The sequence below is a fragment of the Panulirus ornatus genome, chromosome 8, assembly GCF_036320965.1.
Source record: "Panulirus ornatus isolate Po-2019 chromosome 8, ASM3632096v1, whole genome shotgun sequence".
Classification (NCBI taxonomy): domain Eukaryota; kingdom Metazoa; phylum Arthropoda; class Malacostraca; order Decapoda; family Palinuridae; genus Panulirus; species Panulirus ornatus.
In genome coordinates, this window is record NC_092231.1 from 18,983,879 (window position 1) to 19,006,478 (window position 22,600).

Genomic DNA, 22,600 nt, shown 5'->3' on the forward strand with positions numbered 1-22,600 from the left:
GATGTACGATGTGTGGATCTCTTCATGATAAACCCAGAATATTCTTATACATGAATTATGCCAGAAGAAATTCTACCAATAATTTGCCACAACGCCACAATCACCGTTTCAACATATCTGAAGACCCCTCAGGCCCATCATCACTTGCCCTACTGCAATCTCTCCACAGAGGCTCACAAGCAAACATCACAACACTTTCTGACGCACAGTTCCGACCAATGGTCGTGGCTAGCTCACTGAGTGCTGCAGGAGCCCCGTGAGGGTAGACTCCTAGGGCAGGATTTGAGCAAGTAAATAAGTATTTCATGGAACTGATATCTGATGTCTTTCAGGATCTCATTATCCACAATTTGTTGTCTGGCTATTTCTATTCCTTCTTATAGCTCCCTCTTCTTAGAATCGGAAACTCCTTCCATATCAATACACATTTCATTATAATTCATTAGGAAGACATGTGAATGTGTATGGAAGCAAAGGGGAATGCTAATTATATTCTTCTGTGAGAAATGAATTTGATAAAAAATTTCTCCACACCAATTCATGTTCACCAAGACGAGCCGATGCCATGGTCCAGCGATTCCACCAATTTATTCCCACCAATCTATTCTGTGGCGCAGCAGCACATGAGGAACGCTGTTTACCAAGTAGGATACTGGTGCAGACTGGAGCTCCTGTGCTTATCCTTAAAGACCCATTTAGTTGGGAATCTTAGCTTGGGGAAGACCTCTACCTGGCTCGATGCAGTTGTAAAATTAAACGTCATCGGGAAGATCTTGGTTCGCTAATTCAATCCAACTTAAGACCAATGGTTAAGTGCGGTGGCTAAAAGTTAGTTCAATCATGAACAGTAACCACAACGATGTCTACTTCGAGCTAAGCCAAGGACATCAAAAGAGATCTACGTATCCAGTCTTCTGCTGTCCTAGCCCTATACCTTACCATCACATGCAATCACTGCTTTCCCTACTGCCTTCTACTCATTGCTCACTCCCCTCGTTTCACGTGTTCTCTCCTCATTTGTCATATGACAGTGCACAGCCTCTAGCCGAAGGTGATATTTCACACATGATGCAACCACGGGCAAGCGGCGTCAGACAACACCTAACAGGGTTGTAATAGTAGACATATTGAAAGGGGTATGACTTTCATAAGCATAAACACGTGCACAATGTCATAGTGATCGCGATGTATATATATACCAAAGTGTCACTTTACCTCGATGCACACTTACAAAATTTCTTCGCAAATATTGGAGGTGTTGTGAAGGTGCCGTGTGTATCGTTCTTGTTAGCAAGTATTTCATATATACAGGAACGGAACTTAATTCGTCCCAGTATGAAGTACTGCTCACTCATCTGGAGCAGTCCTTTTATTACCTCTCCGTCAGCCAAAGCAGTAGAGCCAAATGTCCTCCAAATGACTCATTCTCCAGATATCACTTCTCTCCAGCTATTATCGTGATGTTGCTGCACTTCTGGTTCTACAAATCATCATTTCAGCCACTGCTTTCGTGAGCTACGTTCATGTGTCAGAGAGACACAAGCACTAACAAAAATACTCGCTAGTATCACAGTACTAAATTACTGCAACACGCAGTATACACCTTGCCTTTTGTAACACATTTTGTGTTACATTCCGCGCTAGCTCTGGACACAGTGAAGTTACTCTTCATGGACTCAACACTTGGAAAACTCTGTTCACTACAAAGCAGTCAACAATTAATAATAATGTTCAAAGGGCATTGTCACACACACACACACACACACACAGCTAAAAGGCACATTCCATGTATTTCATGAAAGGCAAACTTCTACAATATGGTAAAGTTCACATTTCAAGGATCATATCTGTGAGAGAGAGAGAGAGAGAGAGAGAGAGAGAGAGAGAGAGAGAGAGAGAGAGAGAGAGAGAGAGAGAGAGAGAGAGAGAGAGAGAGAGAGAGAGAGTTACGTAACTTATTTGTTCCGAAAGGGCTTCCAGTCCCTTTGTACGTATCAGTCCTTAGCATCAAGGCCTACAAAGTGCTGGAAAACGAGGGGCAAAGCAGCAGGCTATCGCCCATCCCACCATTCCCTTTGGCGAACGTATCAGCGGGAAAGTGGATGAAATGATGCAATCTGTAGAGTGGAAAAGCCTCCGCAGACATTTCGTAGTAAAGAATAGAAAATGAAAAGATAAACTTATGCTGTTACGCTGTTTATATATCCGCTTATATGTTGATTTAATCACACTTAAACCTAATTTTCTTATGATATATATATATATATATATATATATATATATATATATATATATATATATATATATATATATATATATATATGTAAGGCATGTGTACGTGTAGGAAGAGAGGAAAGTGATTGGTTCTCAGTGAATGTAGGTTTGCGACAGGGGTGTGTGATGTCTCCATGGTTGTTTAATTTGTTTATGGATGGGGTTGTTAGGGAGGTAAATGCAAGAGTTTTGGAAAGAGGGGCAAGTATGAAGTCTGTTGGGGATGAGAGAGCTTGGGAAGTGAGTCAGTTGCTGTTCGCTGATGATACAGCGCTGGTGGCTGATTCATGTGAGAAACTGCAGAAGCTGGTGACTGAGTTTGGTAAAGTGTGTGAAAGAAGAAAGTTAAGAGTAAATGTGAATAAGAGCAAGGTTATTAGGTACAGTAGGGTTGAGGGTCAAGTCAATTGGGAGGTGAGTTTGAATGGAGAAAAACTGGAGGAAGTGAAGTGTTTTAGATATCTGGGAGTGGATCTGGCAGCGGATGGAACCATGGAAGCGGAAGTGGATCATAGGGTGGGGGAGGGGGCGAAAATTCTGGGAGCCTTGAAGAATGTGTGGAAGTCGAGAACATTATCTCGGAAAGCAAAAATGGGTATGTTTGAAGGAATAGTGGTTCCAACAATGTTGTATGGTTGCGAGGCGTGGGCTATGGATAGAGTTGTGTGCAGGAGGATGGATGTGCTGGAAATGAGATGTTTGAGGACAATGTGTGGTGTGAGGTGGTTTGATCGAGTAAGTAACGTAAGGGTAAGAGAGATGTGTGGAAATAAAAAGAGCGTGGTTGAGAGAGCAGAAGAGGTTGTTTTGAAACGGTTTGGGCACATGGAGAGAATGAGTGAGGAAAGATTGACCAAGAGGATATATGTGTCGGAGGTGGAGGGAACGAAGAGAAGAGGGAGACCAAATTGGAGGTGGAAAGATGGAGTGAAAAAGATTTTGTGTGATCGGGGCCTGAACATGCAGGAGGGTGAAAGGAGGGCAAGGAATAGAGTGAATTGGAGCGATGTGGTATACCGGGGTTGACGTGCTGTCAGTGGATTGAATCAAGGCATGTGAAGCGTCTGGGGTAAACCATGGAAAGCTGTGTAGGTATGTATATTTGCGTGTGTGGACGTATGTATATACATGTGTATGGGGGTGGGTTGGGCCATTTCTTTCGTCTGTTTCCTTGCGCTACCTCGCAAACGCGGAAGACAGCGACAAAGCAAAAAAAAAAAAAAAAAAAAAAAAAAATATATATATATATATATATATATATATATATATATATATATATATATATATATATATATATATATATGGGAAGCTGCTGCCATACACGTGCTACGGTCCCAACATTAGAGGAAAGAACACTTACACATAGGCCACGGAAGCAGTGGCTTGAGTAATCTTGTGGAATTAGTAGTACAGCTACATCATGGCGGACAGGAAGTGATGGCTGGAGTATTGTTAGTGACACGGAAGATTTTGATTGTACTTTGGCTGGTAGAGAGGTGAGCAGTACGCCAACAAGAATGATATCATCGGCACTTATTAAGCACACACCCCTTCAACTTTCTGGCATGAAGAACTTTGCGATGGTGATTTATGTAGGGTTTCCAGGATAAAAAGGAAGGATATAGATAACATGTTTATGTCACTGGATAACACAGAACCACTGTTGATACGACTGGAAGGAGGTAAGTCGGTTCATCACTGAATACTGTAATGGATCACCTACGGATGATGCTATGCATTAGAGAAAACAGAGAGAAGCAGAAAAATTAGGGGAAGGAAGTTTAGGGAGGAAACACCTACGCAGCACCCTGGTAGCTGATTCTTCTGAGCTGACGAGCGACACGACAAAAAAAAAAAAAAAAAGGAAAAAAACGACAAAATACTTGGGGAAAAGAACGAGATTCTATTTGTTTGAGAAAGTTAGAGCAACTAGAGTTTCAAAGACTTCGGAGATAGCAGAAGCGAGAGCAATGGGGCGATAGGTGAAATGGCTGGGATGCTTTCCTTTCTTAAGAAAATGGGCTACACCGCGCATGCTTCTAAGAAGAAAATCTAGAGTTTTCATACAGAAAAGAAGTAGGCGATTACGGACTGTAGCTAACTCAGAGGCACACTCCCGTAGGTCTCAAGGAGGCAAACCATCCGAGCCAAAGGTTTTGCTCGCTTGAAACTTAGGGAATACTCGGATGGCTTTGCGCGATGGAAATACAGAAGACGTGGGAGGAGACTAGACACAGATTCATCCAAGGGAGAAGTAGAGGAGAGTAAGGCAGCTAAAAGAATGGTTTTATCAGCTGAAGAGTTAGCTATAAGTTTATAAAGAAGAACAGAAGAGAGGCTGCGTCAAAAAAGATGATTTTGGATAAGCACAATAAAAAACTGAAAACAGAAAAGGAAGTCAAATCAGCACATTTCTGTTTTTGAAGGTACACCTGCCTTTACAAAGAAAAACTCTGTAGTGAATCCGGGAGGAAATGAAAGCGGGTGGGATTCAGGGGATGGGAAGAGTCCCATGAGTCTGATTTGATCTCTCCCTGATCAGAAAGGAATCAGAGCAGGAATGATCAAATCAATAATGATCTGATATTAGCCTTCGATAGAATCAATCAAGAAACAAAACATGGGTGATAATGGAGAACCATCACTCTGGAATAGATATGAAATTGGTGAGAGTAATAATAGGTATATACTATCATTGTGAATATAAAGTCAACTTAAAAAAATGGAGTACACAGGGAGGAGTACTGTCCCCTTTTCTATCCATTACATATATGGTTTAACGTCTAAGAGAAATATGCCAAAAAGACGATATACAGAGAACATGAGCATATGCTGATAACGTAGCTATTGAAATTGTAAGCAAGAGTGAGTTACAAGTGGTCAGGGGGTTTGAACAAAACCATGTGAAAATCAGTACGAGTAAAACATAAATAGTGAACATCAACATAAAGAGAAAAGAGTATAACATATACACACAAGACCACCATCTGCCACGACTGAGTAATGCTTAAAGCTTGGGAGTAATACTTCATGATGAAAATCTCAGACAAATGGAATAAACAACAGAATTATTAAATACAGTGCAAACTTCTGTATGTTTTTCTTTACACTGAGAGATAGAAATGTGCCACTGAAATGCAAGACAGTAATATATATACTATCATTCAAAGGCCCATTATTCGTTACAAATCATAAGAATGGTCACTCTTAACCAAAAATCTTCACAGATCCAGGCTATCGAAATGAAAGCAATGATGATAATGAGAGATGTTACAAGAAGAGGTCAGACGGGACACACCAAGATCAGTGACGATTTTGATGCGACGTTTGTATTACAAATACCTGAAAAGAACCAACCAAGGTGGTGAGGAGGGGGTCAAGGTTAGAAAATGGAAGACACGAGATATGACGGTGGACCAAGGATAGAAAATGGAAGACGCGAGATTTGACAAGAAGTATTTGAAGTGGACCCGTGAAGGACGACGTCCAGCAGAACGTCCGAGAATAAAGGAACGAGAGGAGAAAACTGACTGGGAAGACGGCGACTGACAGACATTTGAGTCTACCAAGCGTAGGGTGAGAAAAGTGAGCAATACTAATGATAACGATAGAGACAATCTTAAAGATAATAATAACGTGATTAATGTTACGACAGAGACTGAAAGTGTGCGATGAAAAATGCGCACACAAATGAACAGGAATGTTCTAAAGAGAGAGATCAGATTAGACTTCTTTATTCAAATCCTAACGAGATGAGGTGTTGGTTAAGATACAGTCTACAAACCACTGATGATCCTCACTATAGCGATCTGTAGGGGTTCGTAGAGACTTAAAAAGGTTCTGGTACCAACCTCCAATACCCAAGGAGAGAAGGATCTAAGGTAGTAACCGACGGTGCAATAGTTCCTCCCGAACTCTCGAATAAAATGCAAACGGTCGACCACCTCAACCCACAGGGAAACCCCATGAAAATTTCTCACTTTTCAACGCGTATTTCATGTATCATAAGAAGTATTACGCCTGTTCGTTTGGTGCTCAAATGACTCACTGATCAACTCTTGTGAAATGAAAGGCGATAAAAAAAAATATCCGCACCAGATCAATGTGGATAAACCGATATACAGGAAATAACAAGATTATCACAGGGTTGTTGGTCGGTTGTAACAGCGACTAGGGATACGGGATTTGAAACCGTCTCCGCCGTTAGTTGATATTACTCTGTGCCGAAGTTTTCCATACAATTAATGCTCATCCAATTTCTCCACTGTCTGAAATTATATGACACTATAGATACATTCACTGGGGGAAAATGGTTTCATACAATTCAGTATCCAGTGAAATCTTTGCTTAGTTGTCGTCTATATATATATATATATATATATATATCCCGGACTGCTATTCCTTCCAAATCCTGTGAACTTACAAGACGAAACACCGCACTGAAATGCCTTGCCGTAAGCCCCATACAATACACGGGATGACTTTATGATGATAACCATTTCTGCTCTTCAGCAGAGGCCAAGTTTCACTATTGAGACATCTTTACCTTCGTTTTTCGGTGAGTCATTGCCTGAAAGTACTTCAGCCACTGTTCATGATTTTCGGCAAAAAAAAATTCTTTTTTCATGCCTCACAATATTGACTGATCAAAAGTATTAAGGTCAAGACGTAACTGATTTTCTGGTGCCTTTACCTAGCTATATTTCAGCCAATATTCATGAAATTAGGCAATGAGATCTTTCCACATACCCTACATAATGCCGATGATAAACTTGTGACGACAAGCTTAAGCATATACTCATTTCATCAACCAGTCCTTAGGGAGGGATGAACAGCTGCATTGCCTATGGACCGACTGCCGCGGCCAGGATTCGAACGTATGCGGGCTCGACCCCAGGCAACCCTTGCAGGCGTCACGGTCAGCAACTACAGCAATGAGGTCCTCACTGGTTTACTGTATCATAAACTCACATTGTGTCTTCAGGCAACCTAATGTGTGCTTTCATTACTTGCAACACAGCGGCTATCGTGTGCTCACCTGCTGCATAATCAAGTACTCCCAGTTCGAGTTCCTCCGCTCTCTCTCTCTCTCTCTCTCTCTCTCTCTCTCTCTCTCTCTCTCTCTCTCTCTCTCTCTCCTCAGAATAACCTTCTTCTAAAGGTAACCCACTCAGCCGCGCGCTCACTACACCTGCTCTCCTTCCGGCCCGAAGCCTCGCCCTACCTGCATACATTAAATCCAACAGCATCACCCTCTCAGGGTTCTTCCACCCGGCTCCCCTTTCTGTTCTTTCAATTCTGTTGCTGTTGTTATTGTTGTTGTTGTATTTGATCGTGGCGCTGTTTCTTAGCATTTCTATTTACTATCTTCGTGGTGATGGTCCGTGACGACTGTCCATGTTTCTGCTATTGTTATTATTAACGTTATCAGTATCGGTGCTGATGTGTAGTTGTGATATAATTCCTCTCTTTCAGCTCCTTTCACATTTGCTAATCCGGCTGATAAGTGTTGCTGTATTGTCTCCTGATCACAACGATGGCCAGCCACTTACAGATCTCTCTGCTGATTATCCACTCTCATTGTTTCTATAATACGGAGGTTGCCACACTGTTAGCGCGACGCTCAAAAGCTATAAGCGTGTCAGGTTGTCTGTGCCTCGAATAATTGTACATGAATTTAGTCCCTCCTCTGTACTCATCTGTCTAGTATCCACTTTCTTCTTAGTCTGTCTCTAATTCGCTAATGACACATATTCTTAATAGCTGTTTTCTGGTGAGTAACATGAAGTACACCGAAGACTAAATATTCTGAGTTGGTAATAACATCAGATAATGGTTTGTTCTTGTAAAGTGTGGTGATAATTTCCCTAGACTTCAATCATTTCGGTTCCAAGTTTTTCCTAATATGTAGAACGTGCTTTCATAACACACAATAGCTTTTAGCGAATAAATCCGTCCTCGAGATACATACCTTCGCCCATACAGCCAGAGAGAAATGTACCTCCTCTAAACCTCGAAATGAGATTTCATTACGGCAAGAAAATGGAAGCTGCTCTGAATGCTGGTGTAATACATAACTGTAATGAAGCTGGAGATTCCAGCCTTAGACCTGAGTAGTCAGAATCTCAGGGTAGAAACGGGAGTCTACGATGCTTCTATTGTCTCGTGTTGTAGACACGAGACAATAGAGACTGAGGGAAGCAGGGATATTCAAAGGATATCTTTATCGTCTCCCCTGCTTTCCCCATCTCCTCTGGTGACTTCATCATGTCCAGTGGCGGTGTATAGCGATTAGCTTATCATTATCAGCTGCAGATAATGTCTCAAGTTGTTAACGGGCTCTATATTTTGGTAGGTGGTACGTGGTAGGTGGCCACTGACCAGGAAGGTATAATATTGGTACCACCCGACTGCGTATCGGGAGGGTGCGTGACGCTTGCACAGTGAGCCAGCACTCCAGTGGCTATCAAATGTCAGGCCTTCAGCATGGGCAGCTGTCTTTTTTTTGTCTCATCCACGTGTGGGCTCCTGGTATACAGCCTCTCCATCTCACACATAACCCCTGACAACACCTAAATTCACACAACCCTTTATTCGTATCTCCAACATTTTCTTGCGGTGAGTGCTACGTGCTAACCCTTCCTTCCTTCTGGGAATATTTCTTCGTAAGTAAGTAACCTCCTTGGGCCACAGACCTTTGAGACAGCGACCCATCTGAATTTTTCTTTTTTCTATCAAGCTCTCTCGCCGACCTGTCAGTGTCAGGGAGTAAAAGCTTTTATATTCGGTGGACAGTTGGTGTCGTGAGGCTTTCACTGTGTGCAGACCATCTGTTGACGCACGGCATCACGGTCTCGTTATTCAGTCTACAAGAATCTAATTATCATGATTCCGTTGTCTTCTTGCATCTGTACATCAGATAATCAGGACAAAAAGATTTTGCTCTCATGTATTTTCAAAGCTACTTCATTTACAGTAGCAAGAAGCACTACAGGTACGGACAAACGAGTCCCAAAGTAAGAGAGAACAGAAAGGGGATCAGATCAAAAGACAGTTGAATGGAAGACACAGTTAAACCATTATCTTACCATCTCACCTGATTAAGTAGTCAATGATTCACTCAGAGAGGTTTCTTGGTAAGGTATCTGGACCAAGTTTGCACAATGACAGAGAATCATAAAAGTTGTCTCTCTTCTATGCTGAAGTCTTCTGTGTCAGCTTCTTAAATCTCAAACAAAGTCTAGGGATATGTGCGTGCAAAGTGGACAAGCGCAACGTAGTTATCATGGGAACAGTAATTTTTCCATTACTTAACAGAATAACTGAACATTTCTAATCTATATTCAATGCACAGCAGTTCGTTCCGCGAAAACGTGGTAGTGAACCCTTAGGAGGTGACCCGTAAAGTGGATATTTCTCCAGGGGAAAACCTCCACTTGTGGGGGAAATACTGATAAGTCTCCTTCCTGGGGTCCATCAATACTGATAAACACCGGGGGACTGAAGGTTGCTGGGCACCAGTAAGATGACCTAGCAATACACGATTAACGTTTTCTAGTGCATATGTAGGTATATATATATATATATATATATATATATATATATATATATATATTCCCTGGGGATAGGGGAGAAAGAATACTTCCCACGTATTCCCTGCGTGTCGTAGAAGGCGACTAAAAGGGGAGGGAGCGGGGGGGCTGGAAATCCTCCCCTCTCATTTTTTTTTAATTTTCCAAAAGAAGGAACAGAGAATTGGGCCAGGTGAGGGTATTCCCTCAAAGGCCCAGGCCTCTGTTCTTAACGCTACCTCGCTAATGCGGGAAATGGCGAATAGTTTGAAAGAAAGAAATATATATATATATATATATATATATATATATATATATATATATATATATATATATATATATATATATATATATATATTTCCAGAATATAGCTTTTGTGTCCGGTGCTGCAGGGTGTAAAAAAAAATAAAAAAAAATTATTTGAAAAAAGCTTTATAGCAATATACAAGAAGCTTAAGTTTTATATATCAAGACAAACGATCATTGAGTGAACAATGAATTGAGCCTAATGCTAAATTTCCTAACACTGCATGTACTGTTGCATACTAAATGTAATCAGTAAGGGTTCTGGTGGCCTCAGAAGAATCTTGAAGGCCAACGAACTCTACCTTAAACCCTTGCCCAGGCAGGTTCTGAGGTGCTTACAACCAAAATTTGCGGGTCTTTATGTGCTACAGTTCGGCCATGACATAGGAACAAACAAACGCTTATAAAAGCAAAGTGACAGACGCAGGAATACTTGAAATTATCAAATAAATATATCTCAACTTTTTGTATATACATCTCATAACAAGTTATAGACGACGTAATCCCTCAAATCGTGTATGAATATCCTCATAACGTTATTATCCAAAATTTATATTGACTTTATCATCCAAAATTTTTGTACGGACTTAAGTCAAAAGAAATACCCTTACCCAGTTATTAATATGATGAGGATGATAATTATGCCAGCTCATAAGACAACATAAAAAACGAAGTGAATTTGACAAAACCATGTACAGCATTGAGTCTCTGAGTCCACACACAGAAGTTAAGGAAAATCTTCCAGCATGACCCACTACAATAAATTTAGCTCCTGTAAAGATTACCTGACTTCCTGTCAGCCATAAATCCACTTTCACCCAGTGCAACTCCCAAACCACACATTCCTCTTTTAACGAAATTTTGGAGTATTAGAATATACGTGAAGTATACGGTATACAATATATATCTATACACAGTATGCAGCTTCAAGACAGAACGACACGCAGGAGCAGGAAAATGACTGATTTCTTTGAAACGTTAAGAACCTCAACCAGACTGATCTCTCCATCCAATGAAGATGATACAGCCTCACCGAAGACGACGCCTCGCTCGCTGTGTAACCACTGCCTTTCCTTAGAGTGACCGATATGGCGCGGCATACACGCCCTCACTCATCATGGTCATTTCGAACGAGAAAAAAAAAAAGGAAAGGAAAATAAAGAGAGAAACTATCACGAGTTTCTCATGGGTTTGGAGATCTGACCCTTAAAGGTAGAATGGTTATAGGGAAAGACGAAAGAGGGAAGAGAATCTCACAGCTTAGCCATTTGAGCAAATGAGGTATCGTAACAGTTAATCTGCGTGTAGCCAGTCTTCACATAGAAACTATGGGAAGCACCGGTCAGACAAGCACCACGGGCTCAAAGCTTCATGGCAGGGACACACACAGATAACTCATGACACCAGTGTCCAAAACAATACCGAAACAATAGGAAAACGAGCAGCAATCTCGCTGTGGACAGAAAGAGTAGTTGGAGTGGGGCAATGCCTAGAGAACTGGTGACATGGATGGTTTCTGGCTCCACTCTGGACAACGGAGAAGTGGAGGAAGAGTCACCCCAGGTATGTGAGCACTACTGTCTACTAGTTTCAACAAAACCCCCCTGACACAGCTGCTCTGGAGAGTAATGTTCGCAGCAACACTCCCACAGCTTTTGGGAAACAGATTTGGTTACCGTAAATACGTGCGACTTCCAAGAAAGAGAGGCTATGGTTATGGTCAGCATTTTAGATTGTGGCAGCGCTGATCTGTGGTGATTCATAATTAAACAGGGAAGAATGAAAAAAATTCAAGAACCATATGTTTACCAAATGGCGTCCTAGCTTCGTCTCTTCGATGTATATCAACTGACTGTTATATTTCTCTCTTGTGCCTCCCTTGATGATGTGATTATTACACGAAAGTGCACTTGGGAACATTTCGTGTTTCATTTTCCCCGTGAACTCATAGGAATATATATATATATATATATATATATATATATATATATATATATATATATATATATATATATATATATATATATATATATTTATTTTTCTTTTCTTTCATACTATTCGCTATTTCCCGCATTAGCGAGGTAGCGTTAAGAACAGAGGACTGGGCCTTTGAGGGAATATCCTCACCTGGCCCCCTTCTCTGTTCCTTCTTTTGGAAAAAAAAAAAAAAATGAGAGGGGAGGATTTCCAGCCCCCCCCGCTCCCTTCCCTTTTAGTCGCCTTCTACGACACGCAGGGAATACGTGGGAAGTATTCTTTCTCCCCTATCCCCTGGGATAACATATATATATATATATATATATATATATATATATATATATATATATATATATATATATATATATATATATATATATATATTCTAGTAACTAAGCAATCTGCGTACTTATATACATGCAGGTTAAGATTTTCTGTTAGTTTGAAGGTTAAGCTCTTGGCTGAGGTATGAATGGGAATGCGGAGCATGTGGTATGAATGGGGAAGGTGAGCATACGGACGTTAAATGCCTTTACAGAACCTAACAACCCCAGTCACCTTCAATACATAACAGAAAGAGGTATTACCCAATCGGTGTCAATCGACTCCAACGTATATTTCTTTATAATGGTTAAGTATCATGTATACATCAAAACAATGTTGAAAATAATCAAAAAGATATAATAATTCCATAAATGAAGAAACATATGAATATAGAATTAAAATAATCAAAAAGATATAATAATTCCATAAATGAAGTAACATATGAATATAGAATTAAAATACGTGCGGGCTGGTAAAACCGTCCACACTTATCTGTGATAGCGATATCACCGCTGCTTATACACACATGGTAGCAAAAGTATGTTACCACGTCTTGTGTGAAACAATATTAAACCATGGACCAAGCTTGGACTCTGAGAAATGCCCATTGGTCTGACCTCACACTGGTAGCCCTGCTTATATGATATCGCAATATATCGATTGCTAACGGCATGTATAGAATCATCATGTATATGATCAATATGTATATATATATATATATATATATATATATATATATATATATATATATATATATATATATATATATATATACTTCATACTTCGACGAGAATAAGTATAAAGTGGGGCTCCATCATTATTTGGAAGTCTGTCTCACGTACACGCATACCAACCTCACCGAGACAACACGAGTCGTAATGATCATTTCTAAGAATGCTGAACATACCTGGAATATATATATTTCTTACCGCCGTGTGCACGTGGATTCTTAAAGTCTAAGTCGCATATATATATATATATATATATATATATATATATATATATATATATATATATATATATATATATATATATTTTTTTTTTTTTTTTTTTTTTTTTTTTTTATACTTTGTCGCTGTCTCCCGCGTCTGCGAGGTAGCGCAAGGAAACAGACGAAAGAAATGGCCCAACCCCCCCCCCCCATACACATGTACATACACATGTCCACACACGTGTATACATACCTACACAGCTTTCCATGGTCCACCCCAGACGCCTCACATGCCTTGATTCACTCCACTGACAGCACGTCAACCCCTGTATACCACATCGCTCCAATTCACTCTATTCCTTGCCCTCCTTACACCCTCCTGCATGTTCAGGCCCCGATCACACAAAATCTTTTTCACTCCATCTTTCCACCTCCAATTTGGTCTCCCTCTTCTCCTCGTTCCCTCCACCTCCGACACATATATCCTCTTGGTCAATCTTTCCTCACTCATTCTCTCCATGTGCCCAAACCATTTCAAAACACCCTCTTCTGCTCTCTCAACCACGCTCTTTTTATTTCCACACATCTCTCTTACCCTTACGTTACTTACTCGATCAAACCACCTCACACCACACATTGTCCTCAAACATCTCATTTCCAGCACATCCATCCTCCTGCGCACAACTCTATCCATAGCCCACGCCTCGCAACCATACAACATTGTTGGAACCACTATTCCTTCAAACATACCCATTTTTGCTTTCCGAGATAATGTTCTCGACTTCCACACATTTTTCAAGGCTCCCAAAATTTTCGCCCCCTCCCCCACCCTATGATCCACTTCCGCTTCCATGGTTCCATCCGCTGACAGATCCACTCCCAGATATCTAAAACACTTCACTTCCTCCAGTTTTTCTCCATTCAAACTTACCTCCCAATTGACTTGACCCTCAACCCTACTGTACCTAATAACCTTGCTCTTATTCACATTTACTCTTAACTTTCTTCTTCCACACACTTTACCAAACTCAGTCACCAGCTTCTGCAGTTTCTCACATGAATCAGCCACCAGCGCTGTATCATCAGCGAACAACAACTGACTCACTTCCCAGGCTCTCTCATCCCCAACAGACTTCATACACAGTTTATTCTACCTTACAAATATCTTTTAGTCTGTAAGCGTTAAACATTTTTCATATGACTGGAATAATTGACTTGGTTTTACAGGTAGCAAGAGGAAACCCAGAGGATCAAAGAAAATAAACGTTGTCATAAAAAAAAAATAGTTGCATATTCTAGCGATATACAGAGACTCTAGTTTGATAAACTTACTTATTACGAGATTCAACAAAACCTCCGAGACTGTGATAAGATATAGTGACTGACGCAGTACTCAGGCGATGCTTTTCTTTTTTCACTGCATTCAAATAGCGTAAATCAAACACAAAAGAGGAAAAAATTTGTGATTGAAAGTCTTGCCATCACCGGGCCCAGGATCGTGACGCAAATCTTCTATCTTTGATGTCAGTAGCTGGTTCCCTTTTTCACTTCACAGTGTGATTACGTTTCCGAATCCGAGAGTCAATTAATTGGTTTTTATCTGCTTTGACTTCAGTTCCCATTTGTCATCGTTTCAGGCTAATATTGACCAAAGGTTTAATTACTGGATGCGGGTAGGATTACACATCATATATGGAAAGATATAAAAGCGTACTGCTGAACGAAAGATTCTCACTGAGATTATGAAGTTCTTATATTCTTTTCTTTTCCAGTAGGGAGAGTGGAAGCCTTCCAACACTGAGGAGTGGCAGTGTCTCCAACCGAACGTCATCAGTATGAGGGAGTGGTCGCCCCTCATTAAGCATCACTGCCCTGAGAAGAGAAGGTGTAGCAGTCTCCTTCACAGCCCTTTACGATGGTCTACCACTGTGAGGCAGTGACGGTGCCTCGCTAAAGACCACTTCGGTGAAGGAATGGTGTTTCTGACTAACAGTTACAACCAAGAGGGATGAACTGAGTAGTAGCTACTCATGAAAAAACAGCCACCACTGAGAAAGGCAACTGTCACCTCACTCAGTAACACTGCCGTGGTACGTGACTCACTCATCATAAGGAGCCACCAGTGTAGGAGATTAGTGTTTCTGAAGTCAAATATTACCGTTAAATAGGAGTGATTCGCTTCGCCTCATCAAGATCCACCGTCGTGAGGAAATGAGTGTCGAAAGAGAGCTCAAATAAGCACTTCCATCGTGAGGATGTGCTGTTTCCCACCAAGCATCCTCCTCCTCCTCCTCCTCCTGAGTGAGTAATGGACCCCCTCCTTTATCAAGCATCGCAGCAGTAAGAAAATGAAGCACCTTCACCTCAATATTGTGAGAGATGAGTGGCATTTTTACCGTGCACCATTGTTATAAGGGGAAACAAAGGCTGTTCCCTCACTAAGTCACCATTACCTTCAACGTGGTGGTGGTGTGGCTCACTAAACACCACTACTATGAGGTAAGCGGCACCCACTCATCAACAACCACATCCTCGAAGCAAGAAAAGAGACCGGACTGGAGGCATTAGGGAAGATGAATGCTTAGCGTGGCGACGATGTCTTCACGCGTGTGGCTCTCCGTATGTATCACACGTATAACGTTACTGTCTTGCCCCAAAGATGGGAGACATACGCACTGTCTTCCCATGATTCATTATTAGTTCTTTCCAAGGAACAGTTCCACGAAATTCGATTATTCATAGTCGGCTAAATGACCCATGACGTAGCAAGCATATGCCCTGCTCCGTTCAAACAAATATGTTACATCTTTAAGTTTACACGTCAGAGTAAGGATATCAAATTCTCATGTCAGGCTGCTAACAATGATTATATATGTATACGTTATATATATATATATATATATATATATATATATATATATATATATATATATATATATATATATACATACATATAACGCGGTAAAAGATATATTTCTTTTTGAATAACATTTCAGTAATAAAATCCAACATGGTGCAACTAAGTAATACAAAAAAGACTAGAAAGATGAACAAGTTAATGACTTTAAAAAAAAAAAAAAAAATCTACGTGTGAGCAGTTAAACAAAACACAGCAGACTGGAATACACAGACATACACCAGCCAACATGAGTGGAACTAATGCTGGCTACACCTACCATTAATAGTCTCCAACACCTAGGAAGATACACAGAGCATGTACATCTTGCCCTACAGTTCCCTGTGTGTCCTGGGCTCATGAGATGATACCTTTCCATTACCCTAGCGTTAGAACAGTCCTTCCTCCATCCAAATTTAGATCTCTCTCTCTCTCTCTCTCTCTCTCTCTCTCTCTCTCTCTCTCTCTCTCTCTCTCTCTCTACAAGATTTTGTCGACGTCACTTGTGCCAAAACAGGAAAAAAGATATAATACTGTACCTGTCTTCAGCGCCGCCATAACGTCGGTGGACACAAAACTATCGCCCTCAACCATTTCGCTGACACCATTGTCTCCTGCGACAACTGACGCCCATAACATTGCCCACACTGGCCGGACACTGCCAACAATAGCGACCACAAAATTGCCATCCTAAATCTTGCCGCCATAAACACCGGAGCTAAAGCCACTGAAGGTCACAACACCACCACTGACAACACTTCAGGCCACAGCACTGCTGCTTACAACACTGCTGATCACAGCACTACTGCTAACAACACTAGACCACAGCACTACTGCTAACACTACATACCACAATATTGCTGCTAACAACACTCCAGACCACAGCACTGCTGCTAACAACACTAAATATCACAACATTGCTGCTAATAAGACTACAGATCACAGCAATGCTGTTAACAACACTTAAAGACCACAGCACTGCTGCTAACAACACCACGGACCACAGCTCTGCTGCTAACAACATCACACATCTAAAAACTGCTGCTAACGACACTAGAAACCACAACACAGCCACGAGCAACACTACCAACTACAACACTATTCCTAACAACACTACAGATCACATCATTGCCTCTACCAACACTACAGACCACAACAATACCACTAACAACACTGCGGACCACAACATTGCTGCTAACAACATCACACAAAGCAAATCTGTCGATAACGACTCTATAAACACCAAAGCTGCCGTTTACAGCTCTACAGCCCACGACACTCCTGCTGACAACACACAAAAAAATAACACAACAGGTATGCTACAGTCCTGCCGCCTACATAACAATACTCCTACAATCTCTTTACTCACAACACTATGATTCACAATACCATAACTCCTATGTATCATACAACGCATTCGCTCAAGTCACAACAGGGCACAGCACAGACACAACTTATATGCCCAAAATTCGACCATAGCACTGCAGCCCAAACCCGCTCACAACCCTAATAACTTCCCCGCTCCACAACACTACTGGTATGAGCAATGCTGCCCACTTCCTGATGTACTACTATCTTGTCTACATGTATGTGGACTCTGAATATAGGACACAGCTCACTGTATCACCGAAGCAAATGACGTAGTCATAGTTTATCAAATCTACTCTCAACTGTCATCCCCATGAACCACTGTATACTACGTGGCTCTCCACAACTGATACCACACTGGAGCCCAGGCCACGACTATATACGTACATGCAAAGGCTCGCTCGTTTTCTATACTGGACCAATTATATGGACGATTTTTTTTATATTTCATAAAATCTTAAGGAAGAGTCCTGGTGTTACCCTGGATCTCTTTCCAGAGGTTCCTTCAGCCCAAAGCTGTGCAACTTCCAACAGCAGGGAAGTGTGGACTCCTTTTGGGGTGAGAGGATCTTTCACGAGATTGTAATCCCAGTGATACAGCCTTCCCTGAGGTAACTTTTAACTCGCGGTGTAGCCTCATGAAGGTGGAGTCCGGTAACACACACACACACACACACACACACACACACACACACACTCACACACACACACACACACACTCTTACACACACTTTACACACACACACAGACACTCTTACACACATACACGCACACACACACACACTCTTACACACATACACACACACACACACACTCTTACACACATACACACACACACACTTACACACACACACACACACACACACACACACACTCTTACACACATACACACACACACACTCTTACACACACACACACACACACACACACACACACACACTCTTACACACATACACACACACACACACACACACACACACACACACACTCTTACACATATACGCACACACACACTCTAATACACACACACACATCAAAAGTAATTTCCTTCTCATTCTGAATGAAGATGGTAATGAGTGTGGGTGTAACGTGTTTTGTATGTTATATCAACATCTTGAGGATAAGCAGACTCGGCATGAAAGGATGACATGATAACATTCAAGGAACAAGACAACACGAGAGACGTGGAGGAGTGGAAAGGGGAAGAAACGTCTTGTTATGGTGCAGGGTAAGAGGATCCGTTGCAGTGCACCAGCTTAAGAGGGTATACAGATTAGCTGGATATAACTGTGTGAAGATGATTAGGATGGGGAGGAGGGAAAGAGTGAACGCCAGCTTCTAAATCAGCTTAAAGATAATCTGAAAATGAGTCTGTGATTTTGTTAGGGAGACGCTGAATGTTAAGAAAAACCAGCTGTTGCAAGTACGGGTTGATGACTGGGATATTGAGATGAAATACGTGAAGTGCAGCTGCTGAATTGCGAGCTCACTTCGCAAGCCTTTACTATCCCGATACTCAGGCGGGTAGTACTAGGAAAATGCCTCCCTGGCCGGTGGCTGGCTACCACCAACGTGAGAGAGAGAGAGAGAGAGAGAGAGAGAGAGAGAGAGAGAGAGAGAGAGAGAGAGAGAGACAGAGAGAGAGACCGGGAGAGAGAGAGACAGAGAGAGAGAGAGAGACAGAGAGAGAGAGAGAGAGAGAGAGAGAGAGAGAGAGAGAGAGAGAGAGAGACAGAGAGAGAGAATGTAGTATAGGGGAAGCATTCTGCCATGGAAATTTTATAGGGGAAGTGTGAACGGGAAAAGTTCTCGACCAATTTTACAGACGGCTGCACTGGAGGGCTGGAGTCTGGAGAGGAAAGACAAGTTTAAAATTCTCTTCCTGGAGCAGGATTACTTACAGGTAACAAAGCTTTTATTTTGTCTAGCCTTGATGTGAGAGGTTGCGACAACCTTTGCTTTTCATTTCACCTTAAAGAGACTTTATTCCAATGCTCTAGCACTCTAAGTGAGGATAGCTTTTACCCATAGCGGTATTACATCATACTGTTATATCCGGTCGCTGAATTTTTCTCTATGAAGTGGGAAAATCTTCGTGTGTTACGTCACGAATTATATAGTATTCTGAAGACTTCTGTGAAGCCTCCTCGGAGGTTGAGCTTTAGCAGAGGGAATAATGGTGGGTCTTAGAGTATTTTCTCATAAGACTTGTTCTTTTCAGTTACCGGATTGGTATGGTTGCTCTTCATCGTCTCCGATCTAGTTTACCTTCGTATCTGGCTAGCTTTGGTGACCAAATGAGGGCTGACTACAGTGGTAGAAAGAGGGAGTATTGTTTACTTTGTTGACGGCAGCTGGGCATCTTACTCCAGAGTCTTTATACATAATAATTACATGATAATTTCTCCTAAGTCTTTTTCGTTCGGATTATCGAGCATTCTGTATTCGTGATTTGTAATCGGGCGCTAAAGTGGATTATTCTGTATTCATCTTGAAATCTATTTTCCATGTCTCTGACCCGCTCAGTCAGTTTACACAAATCCCTTTGAACCTTCCCTCGTCTTCCGTTGACTCGGTTACATTTCCTATTTCTGTGATATTGACAAACTCCGTTACTCAACTGGTGAATCCGGTCACCAGGTCGCTGATGCAGATGATGGAACGTATGGTTCTGTGCTTCTCATTTCATATCACTCTGTTGTTCCCTGTCTGAGAGTCAGTCCCTAATCCACATCCAGATTCAGTTTCCTATGTTATGGGTTTAGATTTACCCAGTAATCTTTGTCCACTGTTTTACATTCGTCTCCGTATAATGCATCAGAAGGTATTTTGGAGACCAAGTTATTATGTACTATGTAATCGAATATCCTTCGTCTCACGTCTCACACAGTACTCGAATAGTCGTTTCCCTTTAAGGGGTGATCATAGCCTAGCAATAGTGCTCCCGCCTCCTAAGCAGGGGACCCGGGTTCGATCCTGGCAGTTGGAGATTAGTATGATATATATATATATATATATATATATATATATATATATATATATATATATATATATATATATAGGCACATAATATATGATGAATTCACGAAGCAGACACGTGACGATCACACAAAAAACTTGTAGACAACGAAGGTACATCAAAACAGAAAAATTTGCTTAAGCGCTTTCGTGTATTTCACCACATCCTCAGACGCAAATAATGACAAAACACAGATGGAGGAAAATATCCTGAGACATCAGTAGAGGTTACCAGGATCGCATCTTGCCGTGTAGGATGTGATCCTGGTAACATCAACTGGTTTCTCTGTATGTTTTTATTTTACGTATAAGTTAAAAGACAATTTCTTCATGGGTTATGCTTCGACTTATTATTACTCTAACGGGTCGAGGTTCGAGTCCCGGACGGGGTAACCGGATCAGAGCTAATCCAGTCTTTCATCCTCCTCACTGGGGCTGGTCGATGGATGGGTAAGGTGGCATAAGCTATGTGTGTGTGTGTGTGTGTGTGTGTGTGTGTGTGTGTGTTTGTGTGTGTGTGTGTGTGTGTGTGTGTGTGTGTGTGTGTGTGTAAAGATAATGTTAAGACATAGTAACTACACAAGGTTAGAACACGAGACGATACCAGTGTAAGACTTTGTCCCCGTAAGACACCAATAGCAGTAAGGGTAATGACACACTAAAGTGCTTCACGTAATCTCTGAGCAAAGAGACTTCACGGCACCACACACACACACACACACACACATACACACACACACAATACCCCATCCTGTACACGCGACACAATAGATCCAGACAGAGTAGACATCACTACATGCAACGTGAAACATACAACAAACACACACAAAAAAGGAAAACTGGCTGCCACAGAGAGAGAGAGAGAGAGAGAGAGAGAGAGAGAGAGAGAGAGAGAGAGAGAGAGAGAGAGAGAGAGAGAGAGAGAGAGAGAGAGAGAGAGAGAGAGAGAGAGAGAGAGAGAGAGAGAGAGAGAGAGAGAGAGAGAGAGAGAGAGAGAGAGAGAGAGAGAGAGAGAGAGAGAGAGAGAGAGAGAAGGCATGTACTAGTGAGCATGTGTGTCTTGTCTCACACAGATCCTCGGTGACAGCATCACACGGACGGGTAAGAGAGGTTTCATGTCCCCTCAAACATACCTCAGGTGTTGTTCCCTCCCTTCATAAACCCCGAGCCGGAGCGGAGCAAAACTGCCCTCACAGGTCTCCCTCCCTCTCTGTCACACTCATCAGCCAGGCAACGTTGCGTGTATACCTCGGAGTTTACAAATATCGGTGGGTTGTCGTAGCCTCGTTGTCCACCACAGGTGGCGCCAGCCACCCTTTTTGTGTCTGTATATGTACATTACCAGGACAGAATCACTGTCTGTGGCGATAACCTTATGAGGAACTCTAACCCAGTGAGAAAGACCTTGTGTCGGCACACTGTGTGTTGAAACGTTCATGTGCCAGATGGGGAAAAGGAGTAATCACTGCTGTCCATGACGAGGGGTTCTATTACACTAGCGTGACTTAAAACATTTCAACATGCTTCTCCATGTTCGCATATGTAGTGGTTGAGGATAGTGCCTAAAAACGGTGCGTCTTTCCGCACACCCTTCATGATAGTGCGGCGTGATAAATCCATATCCTGCAGGCAGGATATGCAATACTGACAGCAGGCGATTGTCTTTCCTACCTACGTATCAATGAAGAGGGACGACTGCTTCAATGCTCAACCCTAAATGGCCAAAATCATGTTATGAACATAACCAAACACCCTCCACGACTCGAGGACTTCCAGGAATTGTATGTATATATGCACATATATGCGTGTACACTGAGGTTCCTTTTTTTTCTTCTTGGACGTTATTTTAGAGAGTAGATCTCATATATTACGGACCTCTGTGGAGCAGAATAGGCCATCCAGGGGTTGGATCCCCCTGGATTCGAATCCTGGGCG

General features: G+C 41.7%; 1 long non-coding RNA gene across 1 annotated transcript in view; it reads right to left on the reverse strand.

Annotated features, from left to right (window-relative positions):
* LOC139749679 (uncharacterized) overlaps positions 1-22,600 on the reverse strand; it is a 450,989-nt gene that overhangs the window by 201,327 nt on the left and 227,062 nt on the right. The window lies entirely within an intron of this gene.